This window comes from Macaca nemestrina, chromosome 6 (genome assembly GCF_043159975.1).
Source record: "Macaca nemestrina isolate mMacNem1 chromosome 6, mMacNem.hap1, whole genome shotgun sequence".
Classification (NCBI taxonomy): domain Eukaryota; kingdom Metazoa; phylum Chordata; class Mammalia; order Primates; family Cercopithecidae; genus Macaca; species Macaca nemestrina.
The window spans coordinates 112,413,041-112,440,650 of record NC_092130.1 but is presented as its reverse complement, the minus strand read 5'-3'; the positions used below and the strand labels follow the sequence as shown (position 1 = coordinate 112,440,650).

The 27,610-nt window shown below is 38.5% G+C and overlaps 1 long non-coding RNA gene across 1 annotated transcript; it reads right to left on the bottom strand.

The window, feature by feature from the left end:
* Positions 1 to 14: 14 nt before the first annotated feature.
* LOC105499462 (uncharacterized) lies at positions 15 to 26,693 on the bottom strand. Its single transcript, XR_011624282.1, has 4 exons — positions 26,559 to 26,693; positions 17,585 to 17,687; positions 796 to 991; positions 15 to 456 (listed from the first exon to the last, which is right to left on the bottom strand). It is a non-coding gene; the product is annotated as an uncharacterized lncRNA (long non-coding RNA).
* Between the last annotated feature and the right edge of the window lie 917 nt (positions 26,694 to 27,610).

Here is a 27,610-nt window from a genome sequence, read left to right as displayed (position 1 = left end):
AGTTTAAAAGAGATCAACTTTATTGATGTATGATTTACATATAATAAACCACACCAAGGAAGTATTCAAGAATTCCTATGCTTAGGACTCCCCCTGCAGAGATACTGATTCAATTGTTGTGGGGTAGGGCCAGGGCCTCAGTACTTTGTAAAAACTCCCTAGGGTTTCCAGTTGGTAGCCAGGTTGCAACTTACCTATAGAGTCAACCTAATTATTCCATAAAGCACCTACCAAAGGAAATTGGTATGTTGCTAATAGGTGATGGAGTCTTAGTGAAAGTGTGTCTTTAATCTCAGGAGCTGTTACAGTGGAAATCTTCTGTCAAGTATCAGGAACAGATCTTCTAATATGGCTTTTACATTTATGTCCAAAGAACATGAGGCAGGATGGAAAGGTTTATTTTTCAGAGATTGTGTCCCACAGAGAATGAGGTGCCGATACCATGATTTCCTAAGCCTAATGGAGAAGGAGGACAGATAGCTGTGAGGGTAGTATAAAATGTGGAAGGACCAGTCCTGTTACCATAAACCTGCTTTCTACTCCTCCCACTCTATATCCAAGTGAGCAGAGGACTGGAGAGGATTCAGTAAGTGTTGAGGCTGCCTTAGTAGGAGGGAGAGACTCTTCCCTCTTCCCTGTACCTTCATGGGGAGGGTGTTTGTGGAGTAAAAGCAGCTCCAGGAGAATCTTTTATAAAGATGTGAGATGCTGTATTAGTCAGGGTTCTCCAGAGGGACAGAACTAATAGAATATATTCATATACAAAAGGGAGTTTATGAAGGAAAATTGACTCACATGATCACAAGAAGTTCCACGACAGGCCATCTGCAAGCTGAGGAGCAGGGAAGTTAGTGGTGCCTCAGTCAAAGCTCCAAAGCCTCAACAGTAGGAAAGTCGACAGTGCAGCATTCAGTCTGTGGCTGAAGGCCTAGGAGCCCCTGCCAAACCACAGGTATAAGTTCGAGAGTCCAAAGGCTGAAGAACCTGGAGTCTGATATTCAAGGACAGGAAGCATCCAGAATGGGAGAAAGATGAAAGACAAAAAACTCAGCAAGCCAGCTTAATCAGGGTCCTCCCACACATCCACATTCCAAGTTGCAGGGCCTCATTCTTTTCTAATCAATGCCCACACTTTAACAGTAGACAGCCGGCGAGGCTGAGCATGCACCTTTTGTTGCAGGTCAACTGCTTGCACGATAAGAATTTGTGTCTGATTTTTAGCAATTTCAGCCCTTTGTCTACAGGAGATAAGGCTCTCACTCAGGGCAATCTTAGAAGATTTGAGGCTAAGTATGTGCTTCTGGAACTGGGAGTTAGAATCCCTGAGCTCATCCTTTTCTTTCATCACTTTGTCCAGTGAGCGAACTTAGGAGCAACCAACCAACTTCATTATATTTCTTGGCTCTCCATATGTGGCCTAAGGCATTATGTATAGAGTCCTTGGTTCTCAAGAACAGTGAATGAGGAGTATTGAATTTATTTATTTTGCATAACTCTCTAAACAATTTGTGCCAAGGACTATCAGTATTCTCCATACTCTTAGAATTAGAGTTCTTAGCATTTTTGAGTCTAATTAGATTAAGCAGACAACTCCAGAAACCACAAAACCAACTAAAGAAATCCATCCTTAAAATTATGTTCCTCTGGAACTGCTCCTGGTGCCAAAATCTGTATTGGTCCTTTTCACACTGCTATAAATATACTACGCGAGACTGGGTAATTTATAACGACAAAAGATTTAATTGACTCACAGTTTTGCATAGCTGAAGAGGCCTCAGGAAACTTACAATCATGGTGGAAGGTGAAGGGGAAGCAAGGCACATCTTACATGGCAGCAGGAGAGAGAATGAGTGAGGAAGTGCCCTACTTTAAAACCATCAGCTCTTGTGAGAATTCACTCACGGTGATGAGAACAGCATGGACAACACCACTACCATAATCCAGTCACCCTCCACCAGATCCCTCCCTTGACATGTGAGAATTACAATCCAAGATGAGATTTGGGTGGGGACCCAGTGTTAAACCATATCCAATGTTATGAAAGAGCAGGTTGGCAACTTGTTTTCCTGTGGGGTATAGCTTGGCAGTGGACTTGCTCATCTGCTCTTTATGTCTGTTGAACAGAGAAGTTGAGAATTGGAGAAAGATCATATGGTTAAGAGGGAGGGCAACAATGGAGAGATTTGCACATCTCGGGTGGTGTAGCAATGATGTGGGGGTTCCCAAGTCAAGTGAAAGCCAAGAAGGAAGCAGAACTTGGGATCCCCTTTCTGTGTTTTCTCAACAGAGACACCTGGGATATGAGCAGAAGAGGAATAGGGTGTATCACATCATAGGAAGAGGTTGCCAGGTGTATTAGTCTGTTCTCATGCCACTGATAAAGACATACCTGAGACTGGGCAATTTTCAAAAGAAAGAGGTTTCATGGACTTACAGTTCCACATGGTTGGGGAGGCCTCACAATCATGGAGGAAGGCAAGGAGGAGCAAGTCACGTCTTACATAGATGGTGGGAGGCAAAAAGAGAGAGAACTTCTGCAGGGGATTTCCTCTTTATAAAACCATCAAATTTCGTGAGACTTATTTACTGTCACAAGAACAGCATGGGAAAGACTTGCCCCCATGATTCGATTACCTCCCATTGGGTCCCTCCCACAACATGTGGGAACAAGATGAAATTTGGGTGGGGACACAGCCAAACCATATCATTCTGCCCCTGGCCCCTCCCAAATCTCATGTCCTCACATTTCAAAACCAATCATGCCTTTCCAACAGTCCCCCAAAGTCTTAACTCATTTCAGCATTAACTCAAAAATCCATAGTCCAAAGTCTCATCTGAGACAAGGCAAGTCCCCATGATTCTGTAAAATCGAAAGCAAGTTAGTTACTTCCTAGATAAAATGGGGTAAAGACATTGGGTAAATATAAGAAGTATGGTACTCATATCTATTGGATTCTGGTGAGGGCTTTAAGCTGATTCTACTCATGACAGAAGGTGAAAGAGAGCCAGTGTGTGCAGAGGTCACATGGCAGTAGAGGAAGAAAAGGGTAGAGGGAATGTGCGAGGCTCTTTTTAATGACCAACTTTTGTAGGAATGAATAGAGAACCCACCCACTCTTAATGGTTGGTATCTATCTATTCACAAGGGATCTGCCCTCATGACCCACACATCTTCCATTAGGCTCCACCTCTAACATTGGAGATTTTATTAGTTCATTTTCATGCTGCTGATAAAGACATACCCAAGATGGGGCAATTTTTTTTTTTTAAAAAGAGATTTAATGGACTTACAGTTCCACTGTAGTGGCTGGGGAAGCCTCAGAATCATGGCAGAAGACAAGGAGGAACAAGTCATGTCTTAAATGGCAGCAGACAGAAGAGCTTGTGCAGGGAAACTCCCATTTTTAAAACCATTATATGTTGTGAGACTCATTCACTGTCATGAGAATAGCACAAGGAAGATCCACCCCCACAATTCAATCATCTCCCCTGGGGTTCCTCCCACAACATGTGGGAATTGTGGGAGTTAAAATTCAAGATGATATTTGGATAGGCACACAGCCAAACCATATCTTTCTGCCCCTAGCCACTCCAAATCTACTGTCCTCACATTTCAAAACCAATCATGTCTTCCTGATAGTCCTCCAAAGTCTTAACTCGTTTCAGCATTAACTCAAAAGTTCACAGTTCAATGTCTTATCTGAGACAAGGCAAGTTTGTTCCTCCTACGAGCCTGTAGAAACAAAATCAAGTTACTTGCTTCTTAGATACAATGGAGGTATGGGCATTGGGTAAATACAACCATTCCAAATGGGAGAAATTGGCCAAAACAAAGAGGCTACAGTCTGAAATCCAGCAGGGCAGTCAAGTCTTAAAGCTCCAAAATGATCTCCTTTGACTCCATGTCTCACATCCGGGTCATGCTGATGGAAGATATGGGTTCCCATGGTCTTGGGAAGCTCTGTCCCTGTGGCTTTGCAGGGTACAGCCTCCCTCCTGGCTGCTTTCATGAATTGATATTGAATGTCTGTGGATTTCCCATGTGCATGGTGCAAGCTCTTGGTGGGTCTGTTATTCTGGGGTCTGGAGGATGGCAGCCCTCTTCTCACAGCTCCCCTAGGTGGTGCCCCAGTAGGGACTCTGTTTGGGAGGTCAAACCCCGCATTTCCTTTACACACTGCCTTAGCAGAGGTTCTCCATTAGGACCTTGCCCCTGCATCAAACTTTTGCCTAGGTATCCAGCATTGTCATACATGTTCTGAAATCTAGGCAGAGGTTCACAAACCTCAATTCTTGACTTCTGTGCATCTCCAGGCTCTGTGCATAATGTGGAAGCTGCCAAGACTTGGGGCTTCCCTCTCTGAAGCAACAGCCCAAGCTGTACCTTGGCCTCTTTTAATCATGGTTGGAGTAGCCTGAATGCACGACACCAAGTCCCTAAACTGTACACAGCAGATGGACCCTGAGCCCAGCCCATGGAACCAGTTTTTCCTCCTAGGCCTCCAGGCCTGTGATGGGAGGGGCTGCTTTGAAGACCTCTAACGTGCCCTGGGGACATTTTCTCCATTGTCTTGGGGATTAACATTTGGCTCCTCATTACTTATGCAAATTTTTGAAGCTGGCTTGAATTTATCCTCAGAAAATGGATTTTCTTTTCTATTGCCTTGGCAGGCTGCAAATTTCCTGAGCTTTTATGCTCTGTTTTCCTTTTAAAACTGAATGACTTTAACAACAACCAAGTCACCTCTTGAATGCTTTGCTGCTTAGAAATTTCTTCCACCAGATACCCTAAATCATCTCTCTCAATTTCCAAGTTCCACCAATCTCTAGGAAAGAGGCAAAATGCTACCAGTCTCTGCTAAAACATAACAAGTGTTACCTTTGCTCCAGTTCTCAACAAGTTCCTCATTTACATCTGAAACCACCTCAGCCTGGACTTTATTGTCCATGTTGTTATCAGCATTTTTGTCAAAACCATTTAACAAGTCCCTAGGAAGTTCCAAACTTTCCCGTATTTTCCTGTCTCCAGTTTGCCCCTCTCCAAACTGTTCCAATCCCTGCCTGTTACCCAGTTCCAAAGTTGCTTCCATGTTTTGGGGTAGCTACAGTAGCACCCCACTCTTGGTACCAATTTGCTGTATTAGTCTGTTCTCATGCTGCTGATAAAGACATACCCGAGACTGAGCAATTTACAAAAGAAAGAGGTTTAAGGGGCTTACATTTCCACATGGCTGGGAGGCCTCACAATCATGGCAGAAGGCAAGGAGGAGCAAGTCATGTCTTACATGGATGGCTGCAGGCAAAAAGGGAGAGAACATGTGCAGGGGAACTTTTCTTTATAAAATCATTAGATTTCATGAGATTTATTCAGTATCATGAGAACAGCATGGGGAATACTTGTCCCCATGATTCAATTATCTCAGACTGGGTTACTCCCACAACACATGTAAACTCAAGATGGGATTTGGGTGCGGACACAGTCAAACTATATCACTAGGATTCCCACTCAAGGGAATCATGTGGTGGAGTGACCCTGAGAGCTTTGGTGGTGTCCTTACACATATGCTCTATTGGAGGACCAACCTTGTTTTACCAAGATCACTGGACAAGTCGGTCTCAGCTAGACAGCAGTGACAGCAAAGAAAGATGACAATTCTGTCATCCACATAGCGAGTAACCAGTATCTCAAAGAGGGTACTTAAACCTCAGAAGACTTTGTAACTGGGCTCTTGAGTCACTTGCTCAGCCTGCTCCCACCCTGTGGAGTCTTTTCTTGTTTCAACAAGTCCCTACTTTTGCTGTTTTGTTGCTTTGTTTCATTCCTTTGTTACTTCATTTGTGCATTTTGTTCAATTCTTTTTTCAACATGCCAAGAATCTGGATGTCTTACACTTGAGGCCTGCCTTCTGGTAAGACTACTGGCTTTTAATTTTTGTCAATGTGGTGTGAAATGATGTCTCATGATTTTAATTTGCATTTCCCCAATTACTGAGTTTGACAGTTTTAAAATGTTTCATATTAATATGTAATATATTTTCTATTTTGTGAAATACTTGTTTGGAACTTTTGCCCTTATTGAGTTTTTGTTTTCTTGACTTATGGGAGTTGTTTGTATGTTTGGGATTCTAATCCTTTTTTGGTTACATAAATTACAAAGATCTGTGTGGCTTGGGTGTGGCTTGTGTTTTAACTTTTTTTATGGTAACTTTCATGTAAGAAACTATAAATCTTGTTGCAAATAACACTTCTATACTAGAAGGTTATAAAGATATTCTCTATATTTGAAAAATTTTAGATGTTTTACATTTCACATTGAAATCTAATTCACATGGAAATGAGTTATTTTGTGAGTGTGTTTGGTAATGATGTAGATATACTATTTAATTAGGTATACATAAGTAAACTGAACATTTTATTATGTAGCAGCCATTTTTCATCTCTGATATTGTGCTTTGCTTTAAAGTCTACTTTTATGCCATAGGTACAATGACATCTTTTTTGGTTAACATTTGCTTTGTACATTATTATGAGTTGTACATTGTTATTTGTTGTGTGTTTTAATGTTTTTTCTTCCCTTCTATATTCATTTTGTGAACTCAGAAAATTTGAGACAGGTTTCAGTTAATTTAGAAAGTTTATTTTGTCAAGGTTGAGGATGCACCCATGACACAGCCTCAGGAAGTCCTGATGACACGTGCCCAAGGTAGTTGGGGCACAGTTTGGTTTTATGCATTTTAGGGAGACATGAGACATCAATCAATATATGTAAGAAGTACATTAGTTCTGCCCAGAATGGCAGATACACAGATGGTTGCATTCTTTTGAATTTCTGATAAGTCTTTCCGAAGGAGGCAATCAGAATATGCATCTATCTCTGTGAGCAGAGGGATGACTTTGAATAGAATGGGAGGCAGATTTGCCCTGAGCAGTTCCCAGCTTGAAGTGGCTCAAGATATTTTCCTTTCACATTTTGGGTTGTGTTTTTTTCTTTTTTCTCGTTCTGTATATTCTTTCTTTACCCTTTTGAATTTATTCACTTCATGTGTATTTTTAAATCAAATTTAACCTAAAGCTACTTCCTTACATATTTTAAATTCAGCCTAAACATTTCTGGGTAAATCGTGAACTATAACCTAAATGGAATTGTAAACAGACTGTAGACCACACTTCTGCCAATCACTGAGTTTTGGCCAATCAAAAGTGGCCAACTGTTCAAACTGTGTTCAAATAAGGCAAAAGCCAAGCTTTGGCCAATCCACCTGTTTCTCTACCTCACTTCTGTTTTCTGTTACATCACTTTCCTATTTCTGTCCATAACTCTTCTTCTACCATGCGGCTGCACTGGAGACTCTGAGCCTACTCTTGCTCAGGAGGCTGCCCTATTCACCAATTGTTCTTTGCTCAATTAAACTTTTAAATTAAATTTGTCTGCAGTTTTTCTTTTAACAGTATTCTTTTAGTAGTTATCCTGGCTGTTTTAACATACATGTCTCATACTTAGTCTCAGATTAATTAACATTGTTACTGTCCTTCTAAATAACACCAGGACTTTCAGTCATTCTAATGTTCCTCATTTCTATTATACCTTTCTGGAACCATATACATGCCTAGAATCCAGCAAATTTAGAATAATCTTAGGGCTTTTGGTTATTCTAATGCTCTTAATTTATATCTATTATACTTTTCTGGAGCAATACACACACCTAGAATCCACTAAATCCCGGATTTAAATTTTGTATTCTGTCTTATTCCCCAGAATTTTTAAGACCATGGTAACATTTATAGCGTTCTCACTTTTTAAAATCTGTTTTCAACAATTGGAATAGGAATGGTGAGCTTTCAAGGGGAATGAGGAGAAGCTCATTCTGATCTCCCTACTGGTAATACTCGGCTCCAAAGGAAAACAGTGTTGTTCTCTTCGGTTTCTGATGTGTTTATTAACTTGCCTTTCCCATTTTCTTCTTCCCATTTCTGTGTCTCTTCATCCTCTCTTATGGTGAACTCTATTCTTCTGATTCTGTATGATATAACTTTATGTAAGGAGTTTCTAAGTGATTGTCTATAAAATATGTTAGCTTTCTCAAGATCTGAAACTTGTTTAAAAGTACTTGTTACACAACACAGATACCATCTCTATTATAAGGATGATGATGATGATAATAATAATTTCACTTTTGTCTTCCCTTCCCTCTGAAGTGTTGCATAAGCTAATTATTTCAGGTTAGTTGATGTATCTAGGTCTCCTAAACAGAATGACACATAAATATGAAGCTGGAATGCATATTTAAAGTAAACAAAGATTTGATTTCCAACTTACTGCCTCCCTCCACCTGCATCAGCATTTACTATTGATGCCAATTTTCATCTGCATCTAGCACATTCTGTCTTTCTAGCTCATGGGCTCCCCCCAGCTCATAAATTCTCCCTCAAAATGCTTTCATAAAAATCACAATTTGAGGCATGATGCTAAATATCAAAGATCTTCACCCACTCCAGCAAACAAAGCGTTTGCCCAGCTGCCACCAACAATACTTCCAAATGCCAGTCAAGGCATGCAAAAGCAAAGTATATGGCATTTTTCTGGGACTTATAATGATAAGTTAAAGCATCTTATTGATGCTCATCAAGGATGAAAAGTAAGAATTTTACATGAAAATAGAAAAAGTGCTTGGAAAAACAAGCTGTGCTTCAAAAGCTGTGCTTCTGAAGTTACTATTGTACACAAAATAAGATGAAGGCCAAAAAAAACTTTGGAAAATTGCTTTAAAATTTGTGGATTTTTAACAACACATTCTGATATTCTGATATCAGAGTTTGATCTGATTTGAAAGTAGGGGCTGAAATTGGAGGAGATCTGATCACTATCACCTATTTTTCTTTTCTAGCTCCTACTTACGCTTTTTAAAACTCCCTTTACCTCAACAACTGGGCTTGAATCTAGTTACTGAAAAGAAGAGCAATGCATAGCGTGCATTCAATCACAGGCCCACATCTTTGTGGTCAGCAATGTTGCTAGTAAGTTACATGTGCTTTTAGAAGCCTTTGGCCTCATCACAGTAAATAATAATAATAGCAATTATTTATATGGAAGCCAGGAAGAGAGCCCTCACCAGAAACCGAATTGACTGGCACCTTGATCATGGATATCTAGGTTCCAGAGCTGTAAGAAAATATAATTCTGTTGTGGAAGCCAACCAGCCCATGGTATTTTGTTATGGCAGCCTGAACAGAGATGGTAGCAATGTGGACTGTTTTAGGACTTCTCTATTGAGGCGTCATGGCAAATGGGAGGCAGGACTAGATTACAGTTCTGACTTGGATGGACAGAGCAGCATGTGGAGGCTCACATCATGAATTTTAGCTCCAGAATGAATGCAGAAATAAATCAGGAAACCCGAGAGGACTCACAGACTCTCTAAATAAAGCAATTTTTTCCTGCAGGACCTGGGAGACACCCCAAATACCGTGAGTGCACAAACTGCCGAAGTGGAAAAGGGAAATCCTCCACCCCGTAACACACACCCTCACTGGAGAAACTGAAGGTCTAGTTTGCCGGAGAAGATTCTGACCTTACCTGGAGCTAGTCAATTTAGAGAACTGAGCGAAATAGAGGGGTAGAAGAAGCAGTGGGAAAGGCCCTGGGAGCTCACTGCATCCCCAAGCAGGTCATTCCTGCCTGGTACCACAGGGACCCTTCTGCAGGGTGGCCACAGGTGTGGGGAAAATGCCACAGAGGGAAGGAAACCACCAGCTGAACTTCATAACAATCTGAACTGGTCAAGAAGCCTCCTGGCCAGAACTGGGGGGAGGGCACAAATCCTGCATGTGGACTCCCGCCATGACTCAGCAGAGGCAGCCATAATTGTCCTAGGCACATAACTCCATTGACCTGGGAACCTCACCCCACTCCCTATAGCAGCCTCAGCAAAACCCTCCCTACAGGAGTCTGAACTCAGACCCGCCAAGCCCTGCCCCCACCCGATGGTCCTTCCCTCCCCACCTTGGTAACTGAACACAAAGGGCATATACCCTTGGGAGTTCTAGGGCCCTGCCCACCACCACTTCCTCTCCATTCTACTACAGTTGATGCTTTCTGGAAAGTGCCACCTCCCTGCAGGAGGCCAACCAGCACAAAAATAGAGCATTAAACCACCCTTACAGAGAATGCTTACAGAGACCATTTCACCCCCCTGCCACCTCCACCAGAACAGGTGCTGGTATCCATGGCTGACAGACCCGCACACGGCTCACATTACAGGACTCTGTGTGGACAACCCCTAGTACCAGCCTGGTATCTGGTAGACTTGCTGGATGGCTAGACCCAGAAGAGCGATAACAATCAATACAGCTTGGCTCTCAGGAACCCACATCCATAGGAAAAGGGGGAGAGTATTACATCAAGGGAACACCCTGTGGGACAAAAGAATCTGAACAACAGCCTTCAGCCCCAGACCTTCCCTCTGACAGAGCCTACCCAAATGAGAAGGAACCAGAAAACCAACTCTGGTAATATGACAAAACAAGGCTCTTCAATACCCCCAAAAATCACACTAGGGCACCAGCAATGGATCCAAAACAAGAAGAAATCCATGATTTACCTGATAAAGAATTCAGGAGTTAGTTATTAAGCTAATCAGGGAGGCACCAGAGAAAGGTGAAGCCAGTTGCAAGGAAATCCAAAAAATGATATAAGAAGTGAAGGGAGAAATATTCAAGGAAATAGACAGCATAAAGAAAAACAATCAAAACTTCAGGAACCATCGGACACACTTATAGGAATGCGAAATGATCTGAAAAGTCTCAGCAATAGAATTGAACAAATAGAAGAAAGAAACTCAGAGCTTGAGGACAAGATCTTTGAATTAACCCAATCTAAAAAAGACAATGAAAAAAGAATAAAAATAGACCCATAGACCAATGGAACACAATAGAGAATCCAGAAACAAACCCAAATACTTACAGCTAACTGATCTTTGAAAAAGCAAAGAAAAATTTAAGTGGGGAAAGGGCGCACTTTTCAACAAATGTTGCTGGGATAATTGCCTAGCTACATGTAGGATAATAAAACTGGATCCTCATTTCTCACCTCATACAAAAATCAACTCAAGATGGATTAAGGACTTAAATTGAAGACCTGAAACTGTAAAAATTCTAGAAAATAACATTGGAAAAACCCTTCTAGACATTGGCTTAGGCAAGGATTTCATGACCAAGAACCCCAAATCAAATGCAATAAAAACAAAGATAAATAGCTGTTAATTAAACTAAAGACATTTTGCACAGCAACAGGAACAATCAGCAGAGTAAACAGACAACCCACAGAATGGGAGAAAATCTTCACAATGAATACATCTGACAAAGGACTAATATCCAGAATTTATAACAAACTCAAATAAATCAGCAAGAAAAATCAAAGAACCCCATCAAAAAGTGGGCTAAGAACATAAATAGACAATTCTTAAAAGAAGATATACAAATGTCCAACAAACATATGAAAAAAAAAATGCTCAACATCACTAATGATCAGGGAAATGCAAATCCAAACCACAATGTGATACCATCTTACTCCTGCAAGAATGGCCATAATAAAAAAATCATAAACAGTAGATATTGGCATGGATGCAGTGATCAGGGAACACTTCTATTCTGCTGGTGGTAATTTAAACTAGTACAACCACCGTGGAAAACAGTGTGGAGATTCCTTAAAGAACTAAAAGTAGAACTACCATTTGATCCAGCAGTCCTACTACCCATGGAAAATAAGTCATTATATAAAAAAGATGCTTGCACATGCATGTGTGTAGCAACACAATTTGCAATTGTAAAGGTGTAGAACCAACCCAAATGCCCATCAATCAACAAGCAGATGAAGAAACTGTGGCATACATATATATATACACACACATACATATATATATATGATGGCATATATATATGATGGCATATATATGAGATGTATATATATACACACATCATATATATACACACACACATGTATATATATATATGAGATGGAATACTGCTCAGCCATAAAAAGGAATGAATTGATGGCATTTGCAGTGACTTGGATGACATTGGAGACTATCATTCTAAGTAAAGTAACTCAGGAATGGAAAACCAAACATCGTATGTTCTCGCTCATAAGTGGAAGCTAAGCTATGATGATGCAAAGGCATAACAATGATACAATGGACTTTGAGGACTTGGAGGGAAGGGTGGGAGGGGGCTGAGGGATAAAAGACTACAAGTAGGGTGCAGTGTATACTTCTGGGATGACGGGTGCACCAAAAACTCACAAATCACCACTAAAGAACTTACTCATGTAACAAAATACCACCTATACCCCAATAACCTATGGAAAAATAAGAATAAAAAAATAATAATTAAATAAAACATGGTTAAAAAATTTTCAAAAAATATTTGTATGGAGCTTACTCTGGGTAAGGCACAATACTAAAAGTATTTTATGTGTTAACTTATACTTAGCACAATTTTATATTACTGATAAGGAAACTGAGTTACAGACAAGTTATGTTACTTGTTGTAGCTTTAGAGTAGCAGATTTGAACTGGGTCAGCTGGCCCCTAGACTTCAGACTCTTACCCTTTGTTTTACAATGCCTAATGTCTTTTAGTTATCATAGAAGAGGTCATAGTCTATTCTTCTCTGAGAATTTGACAGTGTTAAAATGTCCATCATCTCAAATCAAGTTTTCATTGCTCCATCCTACACTGCTATAAGTCCTCCTTTGCCCACATCCATCTTCAGACTAAAGTCTCTGAATTCTAGAGGCACTTCCTGCATTCAGCTAATATTGATGGAATATAATCTATTTTGGTACTATCTCTATTTTTGTTTAATTCGGACCTGTTTTCGAGTATAGGCATTTGGAAAGTAGAGACTATGTCTTACATTATATGGTTACCAATTCCTAGCACAATCTTATTGCCTAGGAACTATTCATGTGGCATATGGGTGGATAAATGGGAAAATAATAATTGGAGACCAAAGATAGAAAAATTGTTTGAATACCTAAGAGAGGTTCTAAAATGGGTTGGGAAAGACAAAAGAAAAAGAAAAACTACCAACTTTCAAGTAGAAGCATTCCAGAACAGGAAAATGGTATGATGAGTTCATTTGACAGTCAGAGTTCTTTGTTTCTTACTTTTGCTATTTTTTAGAGACAGGGCCTCAATTTATTGCCCAGACTGGAGTGCAGCAGTGTCAAAATAGCTCACTGCAGCCTTGGACTCCTGGGCTTAAGGGATCCTGCCACCCTACCCTTGTGTGCAGCTAGGACTAAAGGTATGTACCACTGTGCCTGGCTGATTTGTAAATTTTTTGTGTAGATAAGATCACTATGTTGCTCAGGCTGGTCTTGAACTCCTGGCTCCAAGCAATCTTCCTGCCTTGCCTCCCCAAATACTGGAATTACAAGGGCGAGTCACTGTACAAAGCTGGAATTCTTTCTAATTTAGGGGGGCAAAGCTCGACTTAGACCTTCCTTTGTGGTTGTATATGTGTATATGTAGGTACTCATATACAATCATATGTATGTATGTTGGATGCACATATATATCCTGCAATAAAGACATTTTTTTTTCTATGCTCAGAAAGGCCAGCCTGGCAATATATTGCTGTTATAAAGAATAACCATGAAGATGAATAGAAGGATCTATAAGAGGATGGCTACATTCTAAGGTCAAAGTCGGAGCAAAATCCAAAGCTTTTGGAAACGGCAGCAAAGCTAGGAATTTATTGAGTGTACCTGTAACCCGTTGTTCCCCAGGAATTCCTCCATAGAGTTTAAAGTCATGTGGCATAGTGGGTATCCTGGCAACATGAGCAGACAGTAGACCTCATTACCTTATATAAATATTTATATCATTGTATTAGATTAGGTAAAGTGGAAGCTTGTTTTAGTAAGAAAGATGAAAAAATTGAAAACATTTGAAAGGCCCAAGCTGTGTTGGAGGAATGATGAAAAGATTTGATCAGACATAAAATTATGGGATTTTGCAGTGACTATGTAAGATTTTAGTTTGAGGCACATTTTTGTGCCATTAATTTTAATAATATAAATAAATTTAATTGAATGAACTATCTTTTTTTTGTTGTTGTTGTAATCTATTCTTTTTCCATAAGTCACATTTACAGGCAGTTCTACAGAGTTTGGCTTTTGCTCTGGTAATATGTGTTGCCCTCTATCAAGACTTCTTATTTAATTTTACTGTTTCTACTCTCTAAACTGCTTCTGAAGTAAGCAATTTTAAGCAAGCCTCCCTCCCACCCAGTCTTCTGGAGGACTGTTGTTCCAAGAGAACCACAATTGATTCAATAATTTTCTTCACAGTCTAATTAGTGGCTGTTATCAGATTATTCTGTAAGTATCTGGAAAGAGTTCATAGAATAGCCTTTCAGCAAAGCAAAGTAAAATTGTGCTTTGAATTATTTTAAAATCACATATCGTGTAAAGATTCTAACTGCAACTCCTACAAAATTGCTTATAATTGCTCGAAATGTAACTCATGGTTGTTTTTCTTTACAAGACATTTCATAAAAATATTTCCTTAAAACCAGTCTACTGCAGCCCTAATCAGTGAATATGAGTATTCTCGCCTATCTGGCAGATCTCTATTGATTTGAACTTGGATGCCTAAAGCTGTCATTGCTCCATGACAAGGGTTTTAAAGTCCTTTAAATAATTCCCTTTCCTTTGCCTCCATGCACACAGCACAATTTTCTGATTATGCTGTGGTTCCTAAATAGATTTTTAAAGAGAATTCATGCATGACTGAGTGACCCTGGATCTTGTGGTCCGATTTTTCTCATTGGAATTTTGGCAGATGCAGCAGAGTCTGTTGGGAGTTTCGTTAACATGAAAGAATGATGTCAGTTCCTTAGAAAGTGAGGAACTCTGAGTACACTGGCAAAATCATAATTTTAGACTTAAAAAATGGTACTATACCAGAGAAATACCTCTCTGATGCGGTCCACTAAAGGGCCAGCTTGTTGTACCAGAGCATCTTCATCTCATGCTCTATAAATGCTGCATGGGTATCATGTGGTGGCCATGTGACTAGGAAGGATTGGCTTCCTTGACACACCTGGGGAGTCTTTATCGTCCCTCTCCTCCTAACCAGCTATATCATGGAGTGGGGAGAATCTTCTTGTTTGGTAGCTCATTTCCTGGTAAGAGCAGAGCAGAACATAGTCTTGGTCCAGCTTCATGGACTAATTCTACCACTTTATACATGGCTTAACTTTTCCTCTTGCTTCTTTCCATTATTATTTTCAGAGGTGAGCCACGTATTTTTCTACTTTTTAACCCTGCAATGACCTGCTAGGTATTACCAAATATTTCCGTAATAGTTTATGTATCATCACAAGAGACATACAAAATACCTCAAATAATTTGTCATATACAGGATGGCATATATGAAGTTACAACGTCAGGAAATTCTTATCCCTCATTAGTCATTTACCGTGTGTAAATATATATCCTCTCTTTATAAAGTCTTAAAAATAAATTTCTTTCCTTCCATATCTAACAACGCCTGTACAGACCAGGTCCTCAATTGCTATGGTCATAATATTACTTTTAAAATGCCTTTTGTCCTACATGGGTAATGTCATAAGAGCTTGGGACTGGGAACCAGGAGACATAGGCCACTAATTAACATGAATGTGAATAAATTAGTCACCTTCCTGGACCTCAGTTTTTTAAATATAAAAGAATGGGGATAGACTAGAATGTTTCTAGAAGTCCTTGCTGCACTGAAAAGGAATTGCTTTGTCAATCCCTCAGTTCCCACCTCTATCGCAAAGTCCCAATAACTCTCCACTCTTTAAAAAAGAAACTCTAGCATCTGAGGCCTTTATATTCCTGGCAAATCTCATTTAAAACACTTTCCTCCTGCTTAATCTTGTTCTACAGATGGTTCTAACCACATGGTTTACATTGATGACTTCTCCCTCTTTGCTCCAGCTGCTGTTCCATCTCTTCCCTCTTCTGTGCTTGTTTCAGTTTTACCCTTCTTTCAACATCTGGATCAGGCATGCAGCTGTAATGCCTTCCCTAATCATCTTTCAACACTTGTCATGATTTTTGCCTTCTTTAGGTTCACATTTGGCCTGAATATGCATTCCTGGGAACCTTGTATTCTGCAAAATTGTGCACTAATCAAGTATTAGAACTTACGAGGAAAATGTGCTTGGGGCAGGTCACTCAAAACCTAAGCTTTGTGACCAGACCACTAACAAGAATAACAGTAATCTGATATGGTTTTGCTCTGTGTCCCCACCCAAATTTCATGTTGAGTTGTAATTCCCAGTGTTGGGGGAGGGACCTGGCGGGAGGTGATTAGATCATAGGGGTGGATTTCCCCTTGCTGTTCTCATGGTAATGAGTGAGTTCTCATGAGATCTGATGGTTTAAAAGTGTGCGACACTTCCTCCTTCACTCTCTCTTACTCCTAGTTTGCCATATGAAGAAAGTGCTTGCTTCCCTATTGCCTTTCCTCCGTAATTGTAAGTTTCCTGAGACATCCCCAGCTGTACCCTCTGTACTGCCTGTGGAACCATGAGCCAATTAAACCTCTTTTCTTTATAAATTACCCAGCCTCAGGTAGTTCTTTGTAGCAGTGTGAGAACAGACTAATACATAATCCTAATACAAATTTTAGTTTCAAAATACCTGAATTCCAAATAAATAAAATACTCCAGTAAATGTATTTTAAAATTGAAAACAAAGGTACTTTCATAATGGGAGTGGCATGGGGGGAAACATATCAGACATAACTACTGAGTTAGAAAGACAAGAGCAAACTGTAGCAACATCTAGGAGAACCTGAAATAACCATTTTCAAGACAGAGTACATGACCAAACTGAGTCAATAGTACATGACCAAACTGGTGCAAATTTGCAGTGGCCTACTGTATTCAGCTGTGTTGTTATATTCAATTTTGTTAGTGTTCTTTGAATTCAACTGCTAGTACTTGGTGGCACAAATTATTACTGGGCCAAAATAATCATGTATAAATCAACTTTAATGTTATTCTGGTATCATTTCTTCATTTACCAAACCCATACAATCCTATTTGTATTTATACCAAAGCAAATTATTTACTTCTTTTACTTTAGGTATTTTATGTGTCACTAGCAGATATTTTTTTTCAGTAGTAATGAAAAAGGGCCCAGGCATATGAAAGATTTCACTGGGTGCTCAGCTTGCTAATTTGTCTTCCTTACAAATGATTTCTGAAAACAATTACTTTCAAGATGGGACTCTCTTTTACTGTCTTGTAAATTCCTTGAAGAGGATCATGCCTGAAATCTTTTTAGATTCCCAGAGTCAGTGTATTTTGACCTACTACGTGAGCAATATGTTCTTGACTAATGACTGATTGCCCAAAACACACACACGACTATAATTGAAGGCAAATATTTAAGTCTTATTTCTCTAACTAATGATGGCCTTTAAACCATTGTTCTAAATATTTATCTTACCAATCATGAATACAATTAAGGAAGTAAGTTAAGGTTTGCATTCAGTAAATCAAGGGAGGAAAAACTATAAATTACCTATATGTTATGTCTTATTGAGCTCGTTATTGTTCTGGTCAGAAACGAAATACAGCTGCTGAGGGGAACCACCTATGTGTGCTGCACTTCTGCCATTGTGGACCTGTGGGAAAAAGAAGAGCCCAAACAATTCTAAGCATTTCCACAATTCTATCCTTAACACATTAAAAGTACTAACCTCAAAGGAATGGATAGCAGCTACTTAAACCAGAAAGTGTCTGTGTATGCGGGATCCAGCGCACTCCCTGTTCCCAGCAGGCATATGGTGCTGGTGTGGGGAACTTGTCAGTGAGTACATGTCGAGTGCCATCGTGCACTTCACACATGGAGGAAATCTGCTGCCAGGTTCTGTGTGCTGCCAGTGAACAGGTTGCTAAACCTATATTACTCTGAAAATAATCAGAATATGAAAATATGTTTCCTCCCTCCACTTTCTAACAGAATGCCAATCACGTGGTCTCTAATGAGCTATGTGTCACTCACATCTTCTAAGTTGAGAGAAAGGAGAAAGCAGGACATATTAGTTTAGAATCTGGTGATGTTCTGTGTTCCTCAGAAGCCACTTTGGCCAAAGAGAACTTGATGTCAGGGTGGGTGAAATTATTAGATTTCCCCCTAGGGAAAGTGATGTTGCTATGGGAATCAGATGAAAGTAATTGTGTGAAGTATAGGCCATCACAGAGGCACTACAGATGAGCATGGACACTAATAATAGGTGACGGATTCTTTTTTAGCAGTGGACTCATGGTAAAGGGAACAACTGAAGAGAGGTGTATTTATAGGAATACCTTGTGTTGTGGAGTATGGAAACTCAGCCTTCCAAATAGTTGCTTGGTTTCACTGTAGCGATTAGCTACCTGCAGCCAGTATCTTTTATCTGCTAGATGTGACCAAAAATGTGACCCTAATTATGACAAATGACAAACACACTGAAAACTGGAGTCCAAGGTCGAGTGCTTGAAGTCTTGGTAGTTATTAATGTTATTTGCTGGTTCTCAGATGAATTAATTTAAAGCCTATTTATCCTGTGGCCATTTTACCTCTTTTAAAAATATTAAGAAAATGATACCTTTTATTATGGTAATTTTCTCCCGCACTTTATAAATTTTAGACATATTACATGTTTTGATTAGAAAGAATATGACACGAGTCAATGTAGCTTCCATTCCAAGTACTTGCTTCTATTCGGCAACAGTATAGACAAATAATTAAAAAAATATAATATTTAGAAGAATGCAGACCTGAGGCTGAATGATGGTCAGGGTTAATAACAATGTCTGCCCAAACATTTTCATGAAAATTGAATTTTCAGGGACTCTCAGTATTCACTGTCTTTCAGAATCTCTTGGGGAAATGTAAAAAATACGGACATCTCGGCCCAACCCTTAAAGAATCTAAAACAATTGATCTGTAGCAGACCTGGGCAGCTGTATTTTTACAAGCTCTCGACGTTCTAAGGTGCAGCTAGAACTGAGGGCAGTTTACTTTAGATCATACATGTGGAGGCAATATGTTAAAAGGACAATGCCTGCTACAAGTCATTGTTCAGTTAAAGATAGCGATGATGACGGTGATGGTGATGATGATGGTGAAGGAAGAGAAGGACCTTCTTTGTTCATCCAGAGAGAAAATGGACAAAAGGAACACTCAGTTAAATTTTTACCTCAGAACAAATCACATTGTGATTTCTGAAATCGTAACACTTGGAAGAGTTTTGGAAAATGATGAAATAGCTGGTGACTTTCCCTTCCTATTCGAGTTTGAATGGTCATCACCCAGTAAAATTAATCTAATTAATGATGGGAGTCTCCAGGAAAGTGTCTGTTTAAAAACAACAAAATGAAATCAGCTTATTCAGGGAGGGGGAAGATTTCCTCTCTCTGTGCATTTCAGTAAAGTCTAAATCAGTTTATTTCTAAGAAGTTCCTTTCTCCAATTTCAAATATACGGTGCATTGCTGATACTGCTGCACAAGTCATCAAAATGCTTTTCATCACTTGTAATGGGGAAAGCTAGAAAGTTTGTGCATGCAAGGTGTTAAAGACACTGAAAAATGAAACAAGCAGACTGAACTGCTGACTCAGGTGGTTTTTTTTTTTTTTTTTTTGTACTCCTCCCCGAGACAGTCTCACTCTGTTGCCCAGGCTGGAGCGCAAGTGATATGATCTTGGCTCACTGCAACCTCCACCTCCAGGGTTCAAGTGATTCTCCTGCCTCAGCCTCCAGAGTTGCTGATATTACAGGTGCATGCCACCATGCCCAGCTAATTCTTGTATTTTTAGTAGAGATAGGGTTTCACCATATTGGCCAGGCTGTTCTTGAACTCCTGACCTCAAGTGATCCACCTGCCTCGGCCTCAGAAATTGCTGGGATTACAGGCATGAGCCACCATGCCCGGCCTGAATCAGTTTCTTAAAGGACAACTTGAGAAAAAAATACTATGCATTATGCCTAGAGATTGAATTATGTATTAGCTAATCAGATCAAAAAATTTTATTTGTCTGATATGAAAAAATAAGTTGCACTTCAAATCTTTCTCATAATTTAGTTGTACTTTTTCATACAAAATAATTTTCTTTCTCTTTTGTTCTTGCAAATCATTGTGATCTCAACAGGATGTTAAATTTCTCAGAAGTTAACATAGTATCTGTGAAAGATGTTTTACAAAATGAATTTTAATGAACTATTTGATCTTTTTTTCTGGAGTAATCCCTTTTTACAAGTGTTCTTGTGTTTTGTATATTATACTGTTAGAAAGACAGTAGCCTTTGGCCTTTCTCCTTCTGAACTTTACAGACTCACGAAATAAAGACATCTGTCTCTTTAGCAGTAGATAACTAGTTTATGGTTACTTACGCTATCTCTGATAGCACAAAGAAACCAGAGATTTCTTTGGATGTATTTCTACATCCAAAATGGGCAAAAGGAACACTCAGTTAAATTTTTACCTCAGAACAAATCACATTGTGATTTCTGAAATCGTAACACTTGGAAGAGTTTTGGAAAATGATGAAATAGCTGGTGACTTTCCCTTCCTATTATGGATGTATTTCTTTATATCCAAAGAATATATATATATTAATATATATATAGTTACATATAATATGTATTATATATCCAAATAATATATGTATTTATACAATATAAATAATATATGTGTGTGTGTGTGTGTGTATATATATATATATGTATGATGTTTTTAGAGATGGGGTCTTTTTTAGAGATGGAGTCACTCAGGCTGGAGTAGAGTGGCACCATCATAGATCATTACAGCCTCCAACTCTTGGACTCAAGCAAACCTCCCTCCTTAGCCTCCCCAGTAGCTGGGACTATAGGCATGTGCCACCATGCTCGCCGAATGTTTTTTTTTTTTCCATTTTTTTAGAGACAAGGTCTCATTGTGTTGCCCAGGCTGGTTTCAAACTCCTGGACTCCAGTGATCCTCCCTCCACAGCTTACCAAGTAGCTGGGATTACAAGTGAGAGCCACTGTGCCTGGCTCTTTGGAAATATTAATTTTCTATTTTACCCCTATTGCGAATATAAAATCAGAATACCTAATGAACAATGTCAGAGCACATGCACATTAAATTTTTGCTGACTCCAAAAGTTTTTGCTGACTCTACTGTCTCCATGTTTTTATTCTAGGAGGGTATTGAAATATGAGACTTAATTGTTTTACATAAGATTTTCATTATGAGTAGGACAATGACTGAGAAAAGCAAAAAAGAGAAAATATTGCATCTGTAAATTTTCTGCAAGTTACCTATTGTGAGAGTATCTTCATTTGCTTTGAGATCTATTTAAAGATAATTGGAGGAGGAACTTGAGCTCAAAGAAAGTTTCCTCAGAGAGAGTTGTTTAAACTCGTGTTATCAGAGATGAAAACAGTTTCTGACATTATCGTCTGCATAGGTAGTTGCCTGATTTTCAAACTATAAATAGGCATTTCGAATTAGAAAAGAAAGGGTTCTTTATTTTTAAAGAAATTCTAGAAGAACACAGCAATATTTCTGTAAAGGACTGGGTATTTGTTAATTTTGGACTTCAGGAGACAGACCAGTTTGCTCAACAAACCAGTTGCTGCTGATATTCCACAGGATTAAATGTAGCAGCAGTAGAAATATTAGCAGCAACTGGTTTGTTGAAAAGAGTCTGTACTTAGTTGAGGCACAAATATGAAATGCGTTCATTTTTTAAATAAACTGTATTTTGTGGACTCTCCTTTTCCTATGGCTTGGTAATATTCTTTGGGCTGGTTTCAAACTTTGTGGTCATTCTGCAACACGGATGAAACTTGAATTACAGTAAGTGAAAAAAGACAGCTACAAAAAGAAAAATATTATAGGATTCCACTTATATGAAGTACCTAGAGTAATCAAATTCATAGAGACAGAAAGTAGAATCATGGTTTCCAGGGCAGTGGGGAGGGAGGAATGGGGAATTATTGTTTAATGGGTACAAACTTTCAGTTTTACAAGATGAAAAGAGTTCTGGAAATGGATGGTGGTGATGGTTGCACAACAATGAGAATTTACTTAATGCTACTGAACTATACACTCAAAAATGGTTAAAATGATACAATTTACGTTGTGAGTATTTTAGTACAATTAAAAATGATATTGTAATGTTTTTGTTCTTGGGTTGGATAGTGGCCTCATGGATATTTGTTATATTGTCAAGCTTTATTACTAACATCTTACTTATATATTGTACAGATAAAAAAGGTATTGAAAAAGATAATAAGTGAAAGGTCCATTAAAAGGTCCACATCTCCATCTCATGCCCACTTTACTGCTTATCTACTTCTTTCTCTGCCCTCTGGATGAGACTAAGGGACCAGATGTGTAGAGGGGCATCATCTGTCCTCTCTCTCCTTCTCTCACCCATCTTCTGGCTCTGTTTTTCTCCTGGAGTGTTGCCTTGCAGAGGAAGATGATGGAAAGAAAAGCATCTCTTACTTAACTGCAGCTTTAGTTTATCTTAGCTGTCTTTGTCTCCTGCCTAAGATGGATTGGCTGACACTGTGATCTGCAAAGGCTTCTCCATGGATGGCGTGGGCTCTCCCTTGACACAATCTTCTGCAGGCAGAGACAGCCTCAGACCCCACCTCTTTCTGACGTCCATCAACTACTGCCTCTTGTTCAAGTCATTCTGAGTTCACTGGACCCTGAGAGTCTCAAGCATCCCAGCTCTACCAGGCTCCTACTGCTCCCTGCTGGATCTTCTCTTACTATTGCTTTTCTCGTCTTCCTCAGATAGGCAAAAGGAGCATACCAGAAAATGTAACAAGTAACTAAGGAATGAGAAAGTGCCTCCTCTTTTTGCAATATTTTTTGTTAAATGTAACTACTTACTTATTTTTCGGAATAGGTAATGCATTCACATGATTCAAAATGAAAATGTACAAAAGAGTAGAGTGTGAAAAGTCTCCTTCTACCCCATCTACAACTTCCCACAGGTAACCTGTGTTATAGTGTTCTTATGAATCTTTCCAGAGAGATTTTAGGCAAGTACAATCAAACATTTATATTCTTTCCTCTCTCGTTGACACAATGGAAACATGCTATACACGCTATACTGTATCTTGTTTTACCACAACTTATAGTGAGATTGTTTTGTCTCAGTAGATAAAAAATTGTTTTACTGCATTCTTAACAGTTTCAGAATATTCTTTTATTTATTCAACCAATTCCCTATTAGTGACATTTGGTTTGTTTTGAATCTATTGCTATCTGAAATAATATTAAAATGTATAACTTTGTATGTAGGTCATTTTGCATAAATGTATATGTAGAACAAATATGTATGTATATGTATAATGTGTGTATTTGCATGTAAAATAGGTTCCTAAAATTGGAATTGCTGGGCAAAAGGGCATGTACATTTGTAATTTTAATAGATGTTGCTGAAACCCATCATAGATCTGTGCTCCAGCTAGCAAGATGCAAGTGTTCCTGTAACCTCTGCCATAATATATTATCAATCATTTTATCGTTGCAACTCTAATATGTAAAATATATCAGTAGTTTAAATTTCATTTCTCTTATGAAAAAAATTTTATATTGTCTATTGTCTTCAAGAGGTGCGAATATTTTCTTACTGATGACTAGTGTCTATTATAATAAAAGCAGGTATGCTTATGTGTGCGTGTGTGTGTTTGTGTGTGTGAAAGTGCTTTTGATTGTGGATTTTTCCCCCTACCTTTTTGGTAATCATGTATTTTGACTTTTCTGTGGTGGAGTTCGCTGTGGCTATGAACAAATATTTAAATTTTTAGCAGAACTTATCCTTATTTTACTTTATGGTCTCCAGTTTTGTGTCACAGTGAGAAAGCCTATACCACTGAAAGATTAGAGAAGATGTCTCCCAGGGTTCTATTTAGTACCTTTGTAGTTTTAATTTTAAATTTTTGATTTAATTTGAATTTATTATGTTATAACATTTTAGGTAGATGTCCAATTTTATTGTTTTTCCGTGGTTACACTTTCCCCTAATATCATATTTTGAAAGATAAAAATCTAGCATCACCTTACTAATGTGAGATCATTTTTATTAGAATTCCCACATAGATTTGAGTTTATTTCTACTCTTTTTATTCTCTTCTATTGGTTTGAAATTTTGTTCATGCAAAATCACCACACTGCTTTAGTTATTTTGTCTTATAAGATGATTTGATATTAATACATAAAAAGAATGTAGAATAGTGTTTTTTTTTTTTTTTTTGTTGTTGTTGTTGTTGTTGTTGTTGTTTTTAGATAGAGTCTCAATCTGTTGCCCAGGCTGGAGTGCAGTAGTGTGATCTCCGCTCACTGCAAGCTCCACCTCTTGGGTTCACACCATTCTCCTGCCTCAGCCTCCTGAGTAGCTGGGACTACAGGCGCCTGCCACCATGCCCAGCTAATTTTTTGTATTTTTAGTAGAGATGGGGTTTCACTGTGTTAGCCAGGATGGTCTCCATCTACTGACCTCGTGATCCACCTGCCTCGGCCTCCCCAAATTCCAGGATGACAGATGTTAGCCACTATGCCCAGCCCTCTCTTTTATTACCCTATTTTTTCTGGTTCTTAATGCTCTCTTTTATATATATACATAGCAGTTTATGTAATTAAGAATCCTGTTGGTATATTTACTGGGATTGTGTTATATTGTAGTTTAACTTATAGAGATTTAATTTTATGATACTAAATATTCTTGTCTAAGAACATGATATACCTGGAGCCCTTTACAGCTTCAAGTTGAATTTTAAACCTCTGTTTCTCTATGTGGTTTTCCATAATAGCGGTTTTTAAAAATAGACTTTAGTTTGATAGAAGTTTTAGGTTCACAGTGAAAGTGAGTGAAAAGTAGGTTTCCCAAATATCCCTCCCCTGCCTGCCCCTCACCACCTCCCCCACTCTCAGTATCCCATACAAGAGTGGTACATTTGTTACAATTGATAAACATATATTGACACATTATCACCCAAAGTCCATTGCTTGTTTTCTTATTCTGTTGACACAGTCTTTTATAGAGCATAAGTGTTAAATTTTAATGAATGTCAGTGTGTTAGTTATTTCTTTCTAGGAACATGCCTTTATGTCATATCTAAAAAGTCATTGCCTTCAAAAAGCCAGAATGTCCTCTTACCTCCAAACAAGTCCACTAGTTCCCCAGAAATAGTTAAATGAGTCAGAAATGACTGAAATGACAGATATAGAATTCATAATCTGGATGGCAAGGAAGCTCATGACGTTTCAGGAGAAAGTTGAAAGCCAATCCAGGCAATCTAAGGAATCCAGTAAAATGATCCAAGAGCTGAAAAATGGAGTAGCCAAGAAAGAAGAAAACTGAACTTCTAGAGATAAAATTTCACTACCAGGGTTTCATAATACAGTCAGAAGTATTAACACCCCAATAGACAAAGCTGAGGAAAGAATTTCTGAGCTCAAAGACTGGTTCTTTGAATCAACTTAGTCAAAAATGAAGAAAAAAGAATTTTAAAAATGAACAAAACCTTTGAGAAATATGGAATTATGTAAAGAGATCAAATCTATGACTCATTGGCATTCCTGAGAATGAAAGAGAATAAACAACTCAAAAATATATTTCAGGATATAGTCATAAAAAATTCCCTAATCTTGCTAGAGAGGTTGAAGGTTTACATGCAAATCCAAAAACGCTGACTAGATACTATAGAATACGACTTTCCCCAAGGCACATAGTTAGTTGTTAGTTTCACCAAGATCAATGCAAAATAAAAGTTCTTAAGGGCCACTAGAGAGAAGGGTCAAGTCACATACAGAAGGAACTCCATCAGGCTATTAGCAGGCCTCTCAGCAGAAACCTTAAAAACCAGAAGACTTGGGGCCTATTTTCAGCATCTTTAAAGAAAATAAATTCCAACCAAGAATTTCATATCTTGCAAAACTAAGCTTATAAGTGAAGGAGAAATAAGATCTTCTCAGACAAGCAAACACTGAGGGAATTCCTCCTAACTACACCAGCCTTACCAGTCATTTAGGGAATGCTAAACATGGAACCAAAAAAATGACACCTGTTACCACAAAAATATGCTTATTCACACAGCTCATAGGCACTATAATACAATCATACATCAAGTCTACATAATAACTAGCTAACAACATGATGACAGGGTCAAAATCTCACATATCAATACTAATCCTTAATATAAATTGGCTAAATGCCCTACTTAAAAGGCATATAATGGCAAGCTGGATAAAAAGAATACCCAACCATCTGCTGTCTTCAACCGATCCATCTCACAAGTGATGACACCCACAAGCTAAAAGTAAAGTGATGGAGTAAGACCTACCATACAAACACAAAACAAAAAACAACACGAGTCACTATTCTTATATCAGATAAAATAGATTTTAAGCCAGTAAAAATTAAGAAGGACAAAGGAGGGCATTACATAATAATAGAGGGTACAACCCAACAGGAAAACTTAACTATCCTACATATATACATACCCAACACTGGAGGACCCAGATTAATAAAACACATTCTCCTTGGCCTATGAAAAGACTTAAACAACCACACAATAGTAGTGGGAGACTTCAACACTGCACTCACAGTGTTAGACAGATCATCAAGGCAGAATACTAACAAACAAACTCTGGATTTAAACTCGATGCTTGATCAATGGAACATAGCAGACATTCCAGAACACTCCACTCAGCAACCACAGAATATACATTCTTCTAATCTCCACTTGAAACATATTCTGAGATTGATCACATGCTTGGTTATAAAGCAAGTCTCAATAAATTAAAAAATTTAAACCAGACCTTGCACACTCTCAGACCATAGTGCAATAAAAATAGGAATCAATACCAAGAAGATCTCTCAAAACTACACAAATTCAGGAAATTAAACAACCTGCTCCTGAGTAACTCCTGGGTGAACACCAAAATTAAAACAGAAATAAAAATAATTTTTGAAATTAATGAAAATAGGGACACGACCTACCAAAATCTTTGGGAGGCAGCTAAAGCAATGCTAAAAGGAAAGGTTATAGCACTAAATGTCTTTATTGAGAAGTTAGAATACTATCAAATTAACAATCTAATTTTACACCCAAAAGAACTAGAGAAAAACCCAAACCAACCTGGAGAGTGGCAGAAAAAAAAATTACTAAAACCAAAGAAGAATTGAACAAAATTGAGTTGTACAAATCCATCCAAAAGATTGTTGAAACCAAGGTGGGTTTTTTTGAAAAAATAAACAAGACTGATAGGATGCTAGCTAGATTAACAAAGGTAAAAGTGAAGATTCAAATAGATACAATCAGAAATGACCAAGATGACATTACAACCAATCCCACAGAAATACAAAAGATTCTTAGAGAGTACTATGAAAATCCTATGCACACAAATGAAAATCTAGAGGAAATGGATAAATTCCTGGAAACACACAATCTCCCAGGATTGGATCAGAAAGAGATTGAAACCCTGAAGAGACCAATATCAAACACTGAAATTAAGAATAGAAAACCTACCAACCAAAAAAAGTCTAGGACCAG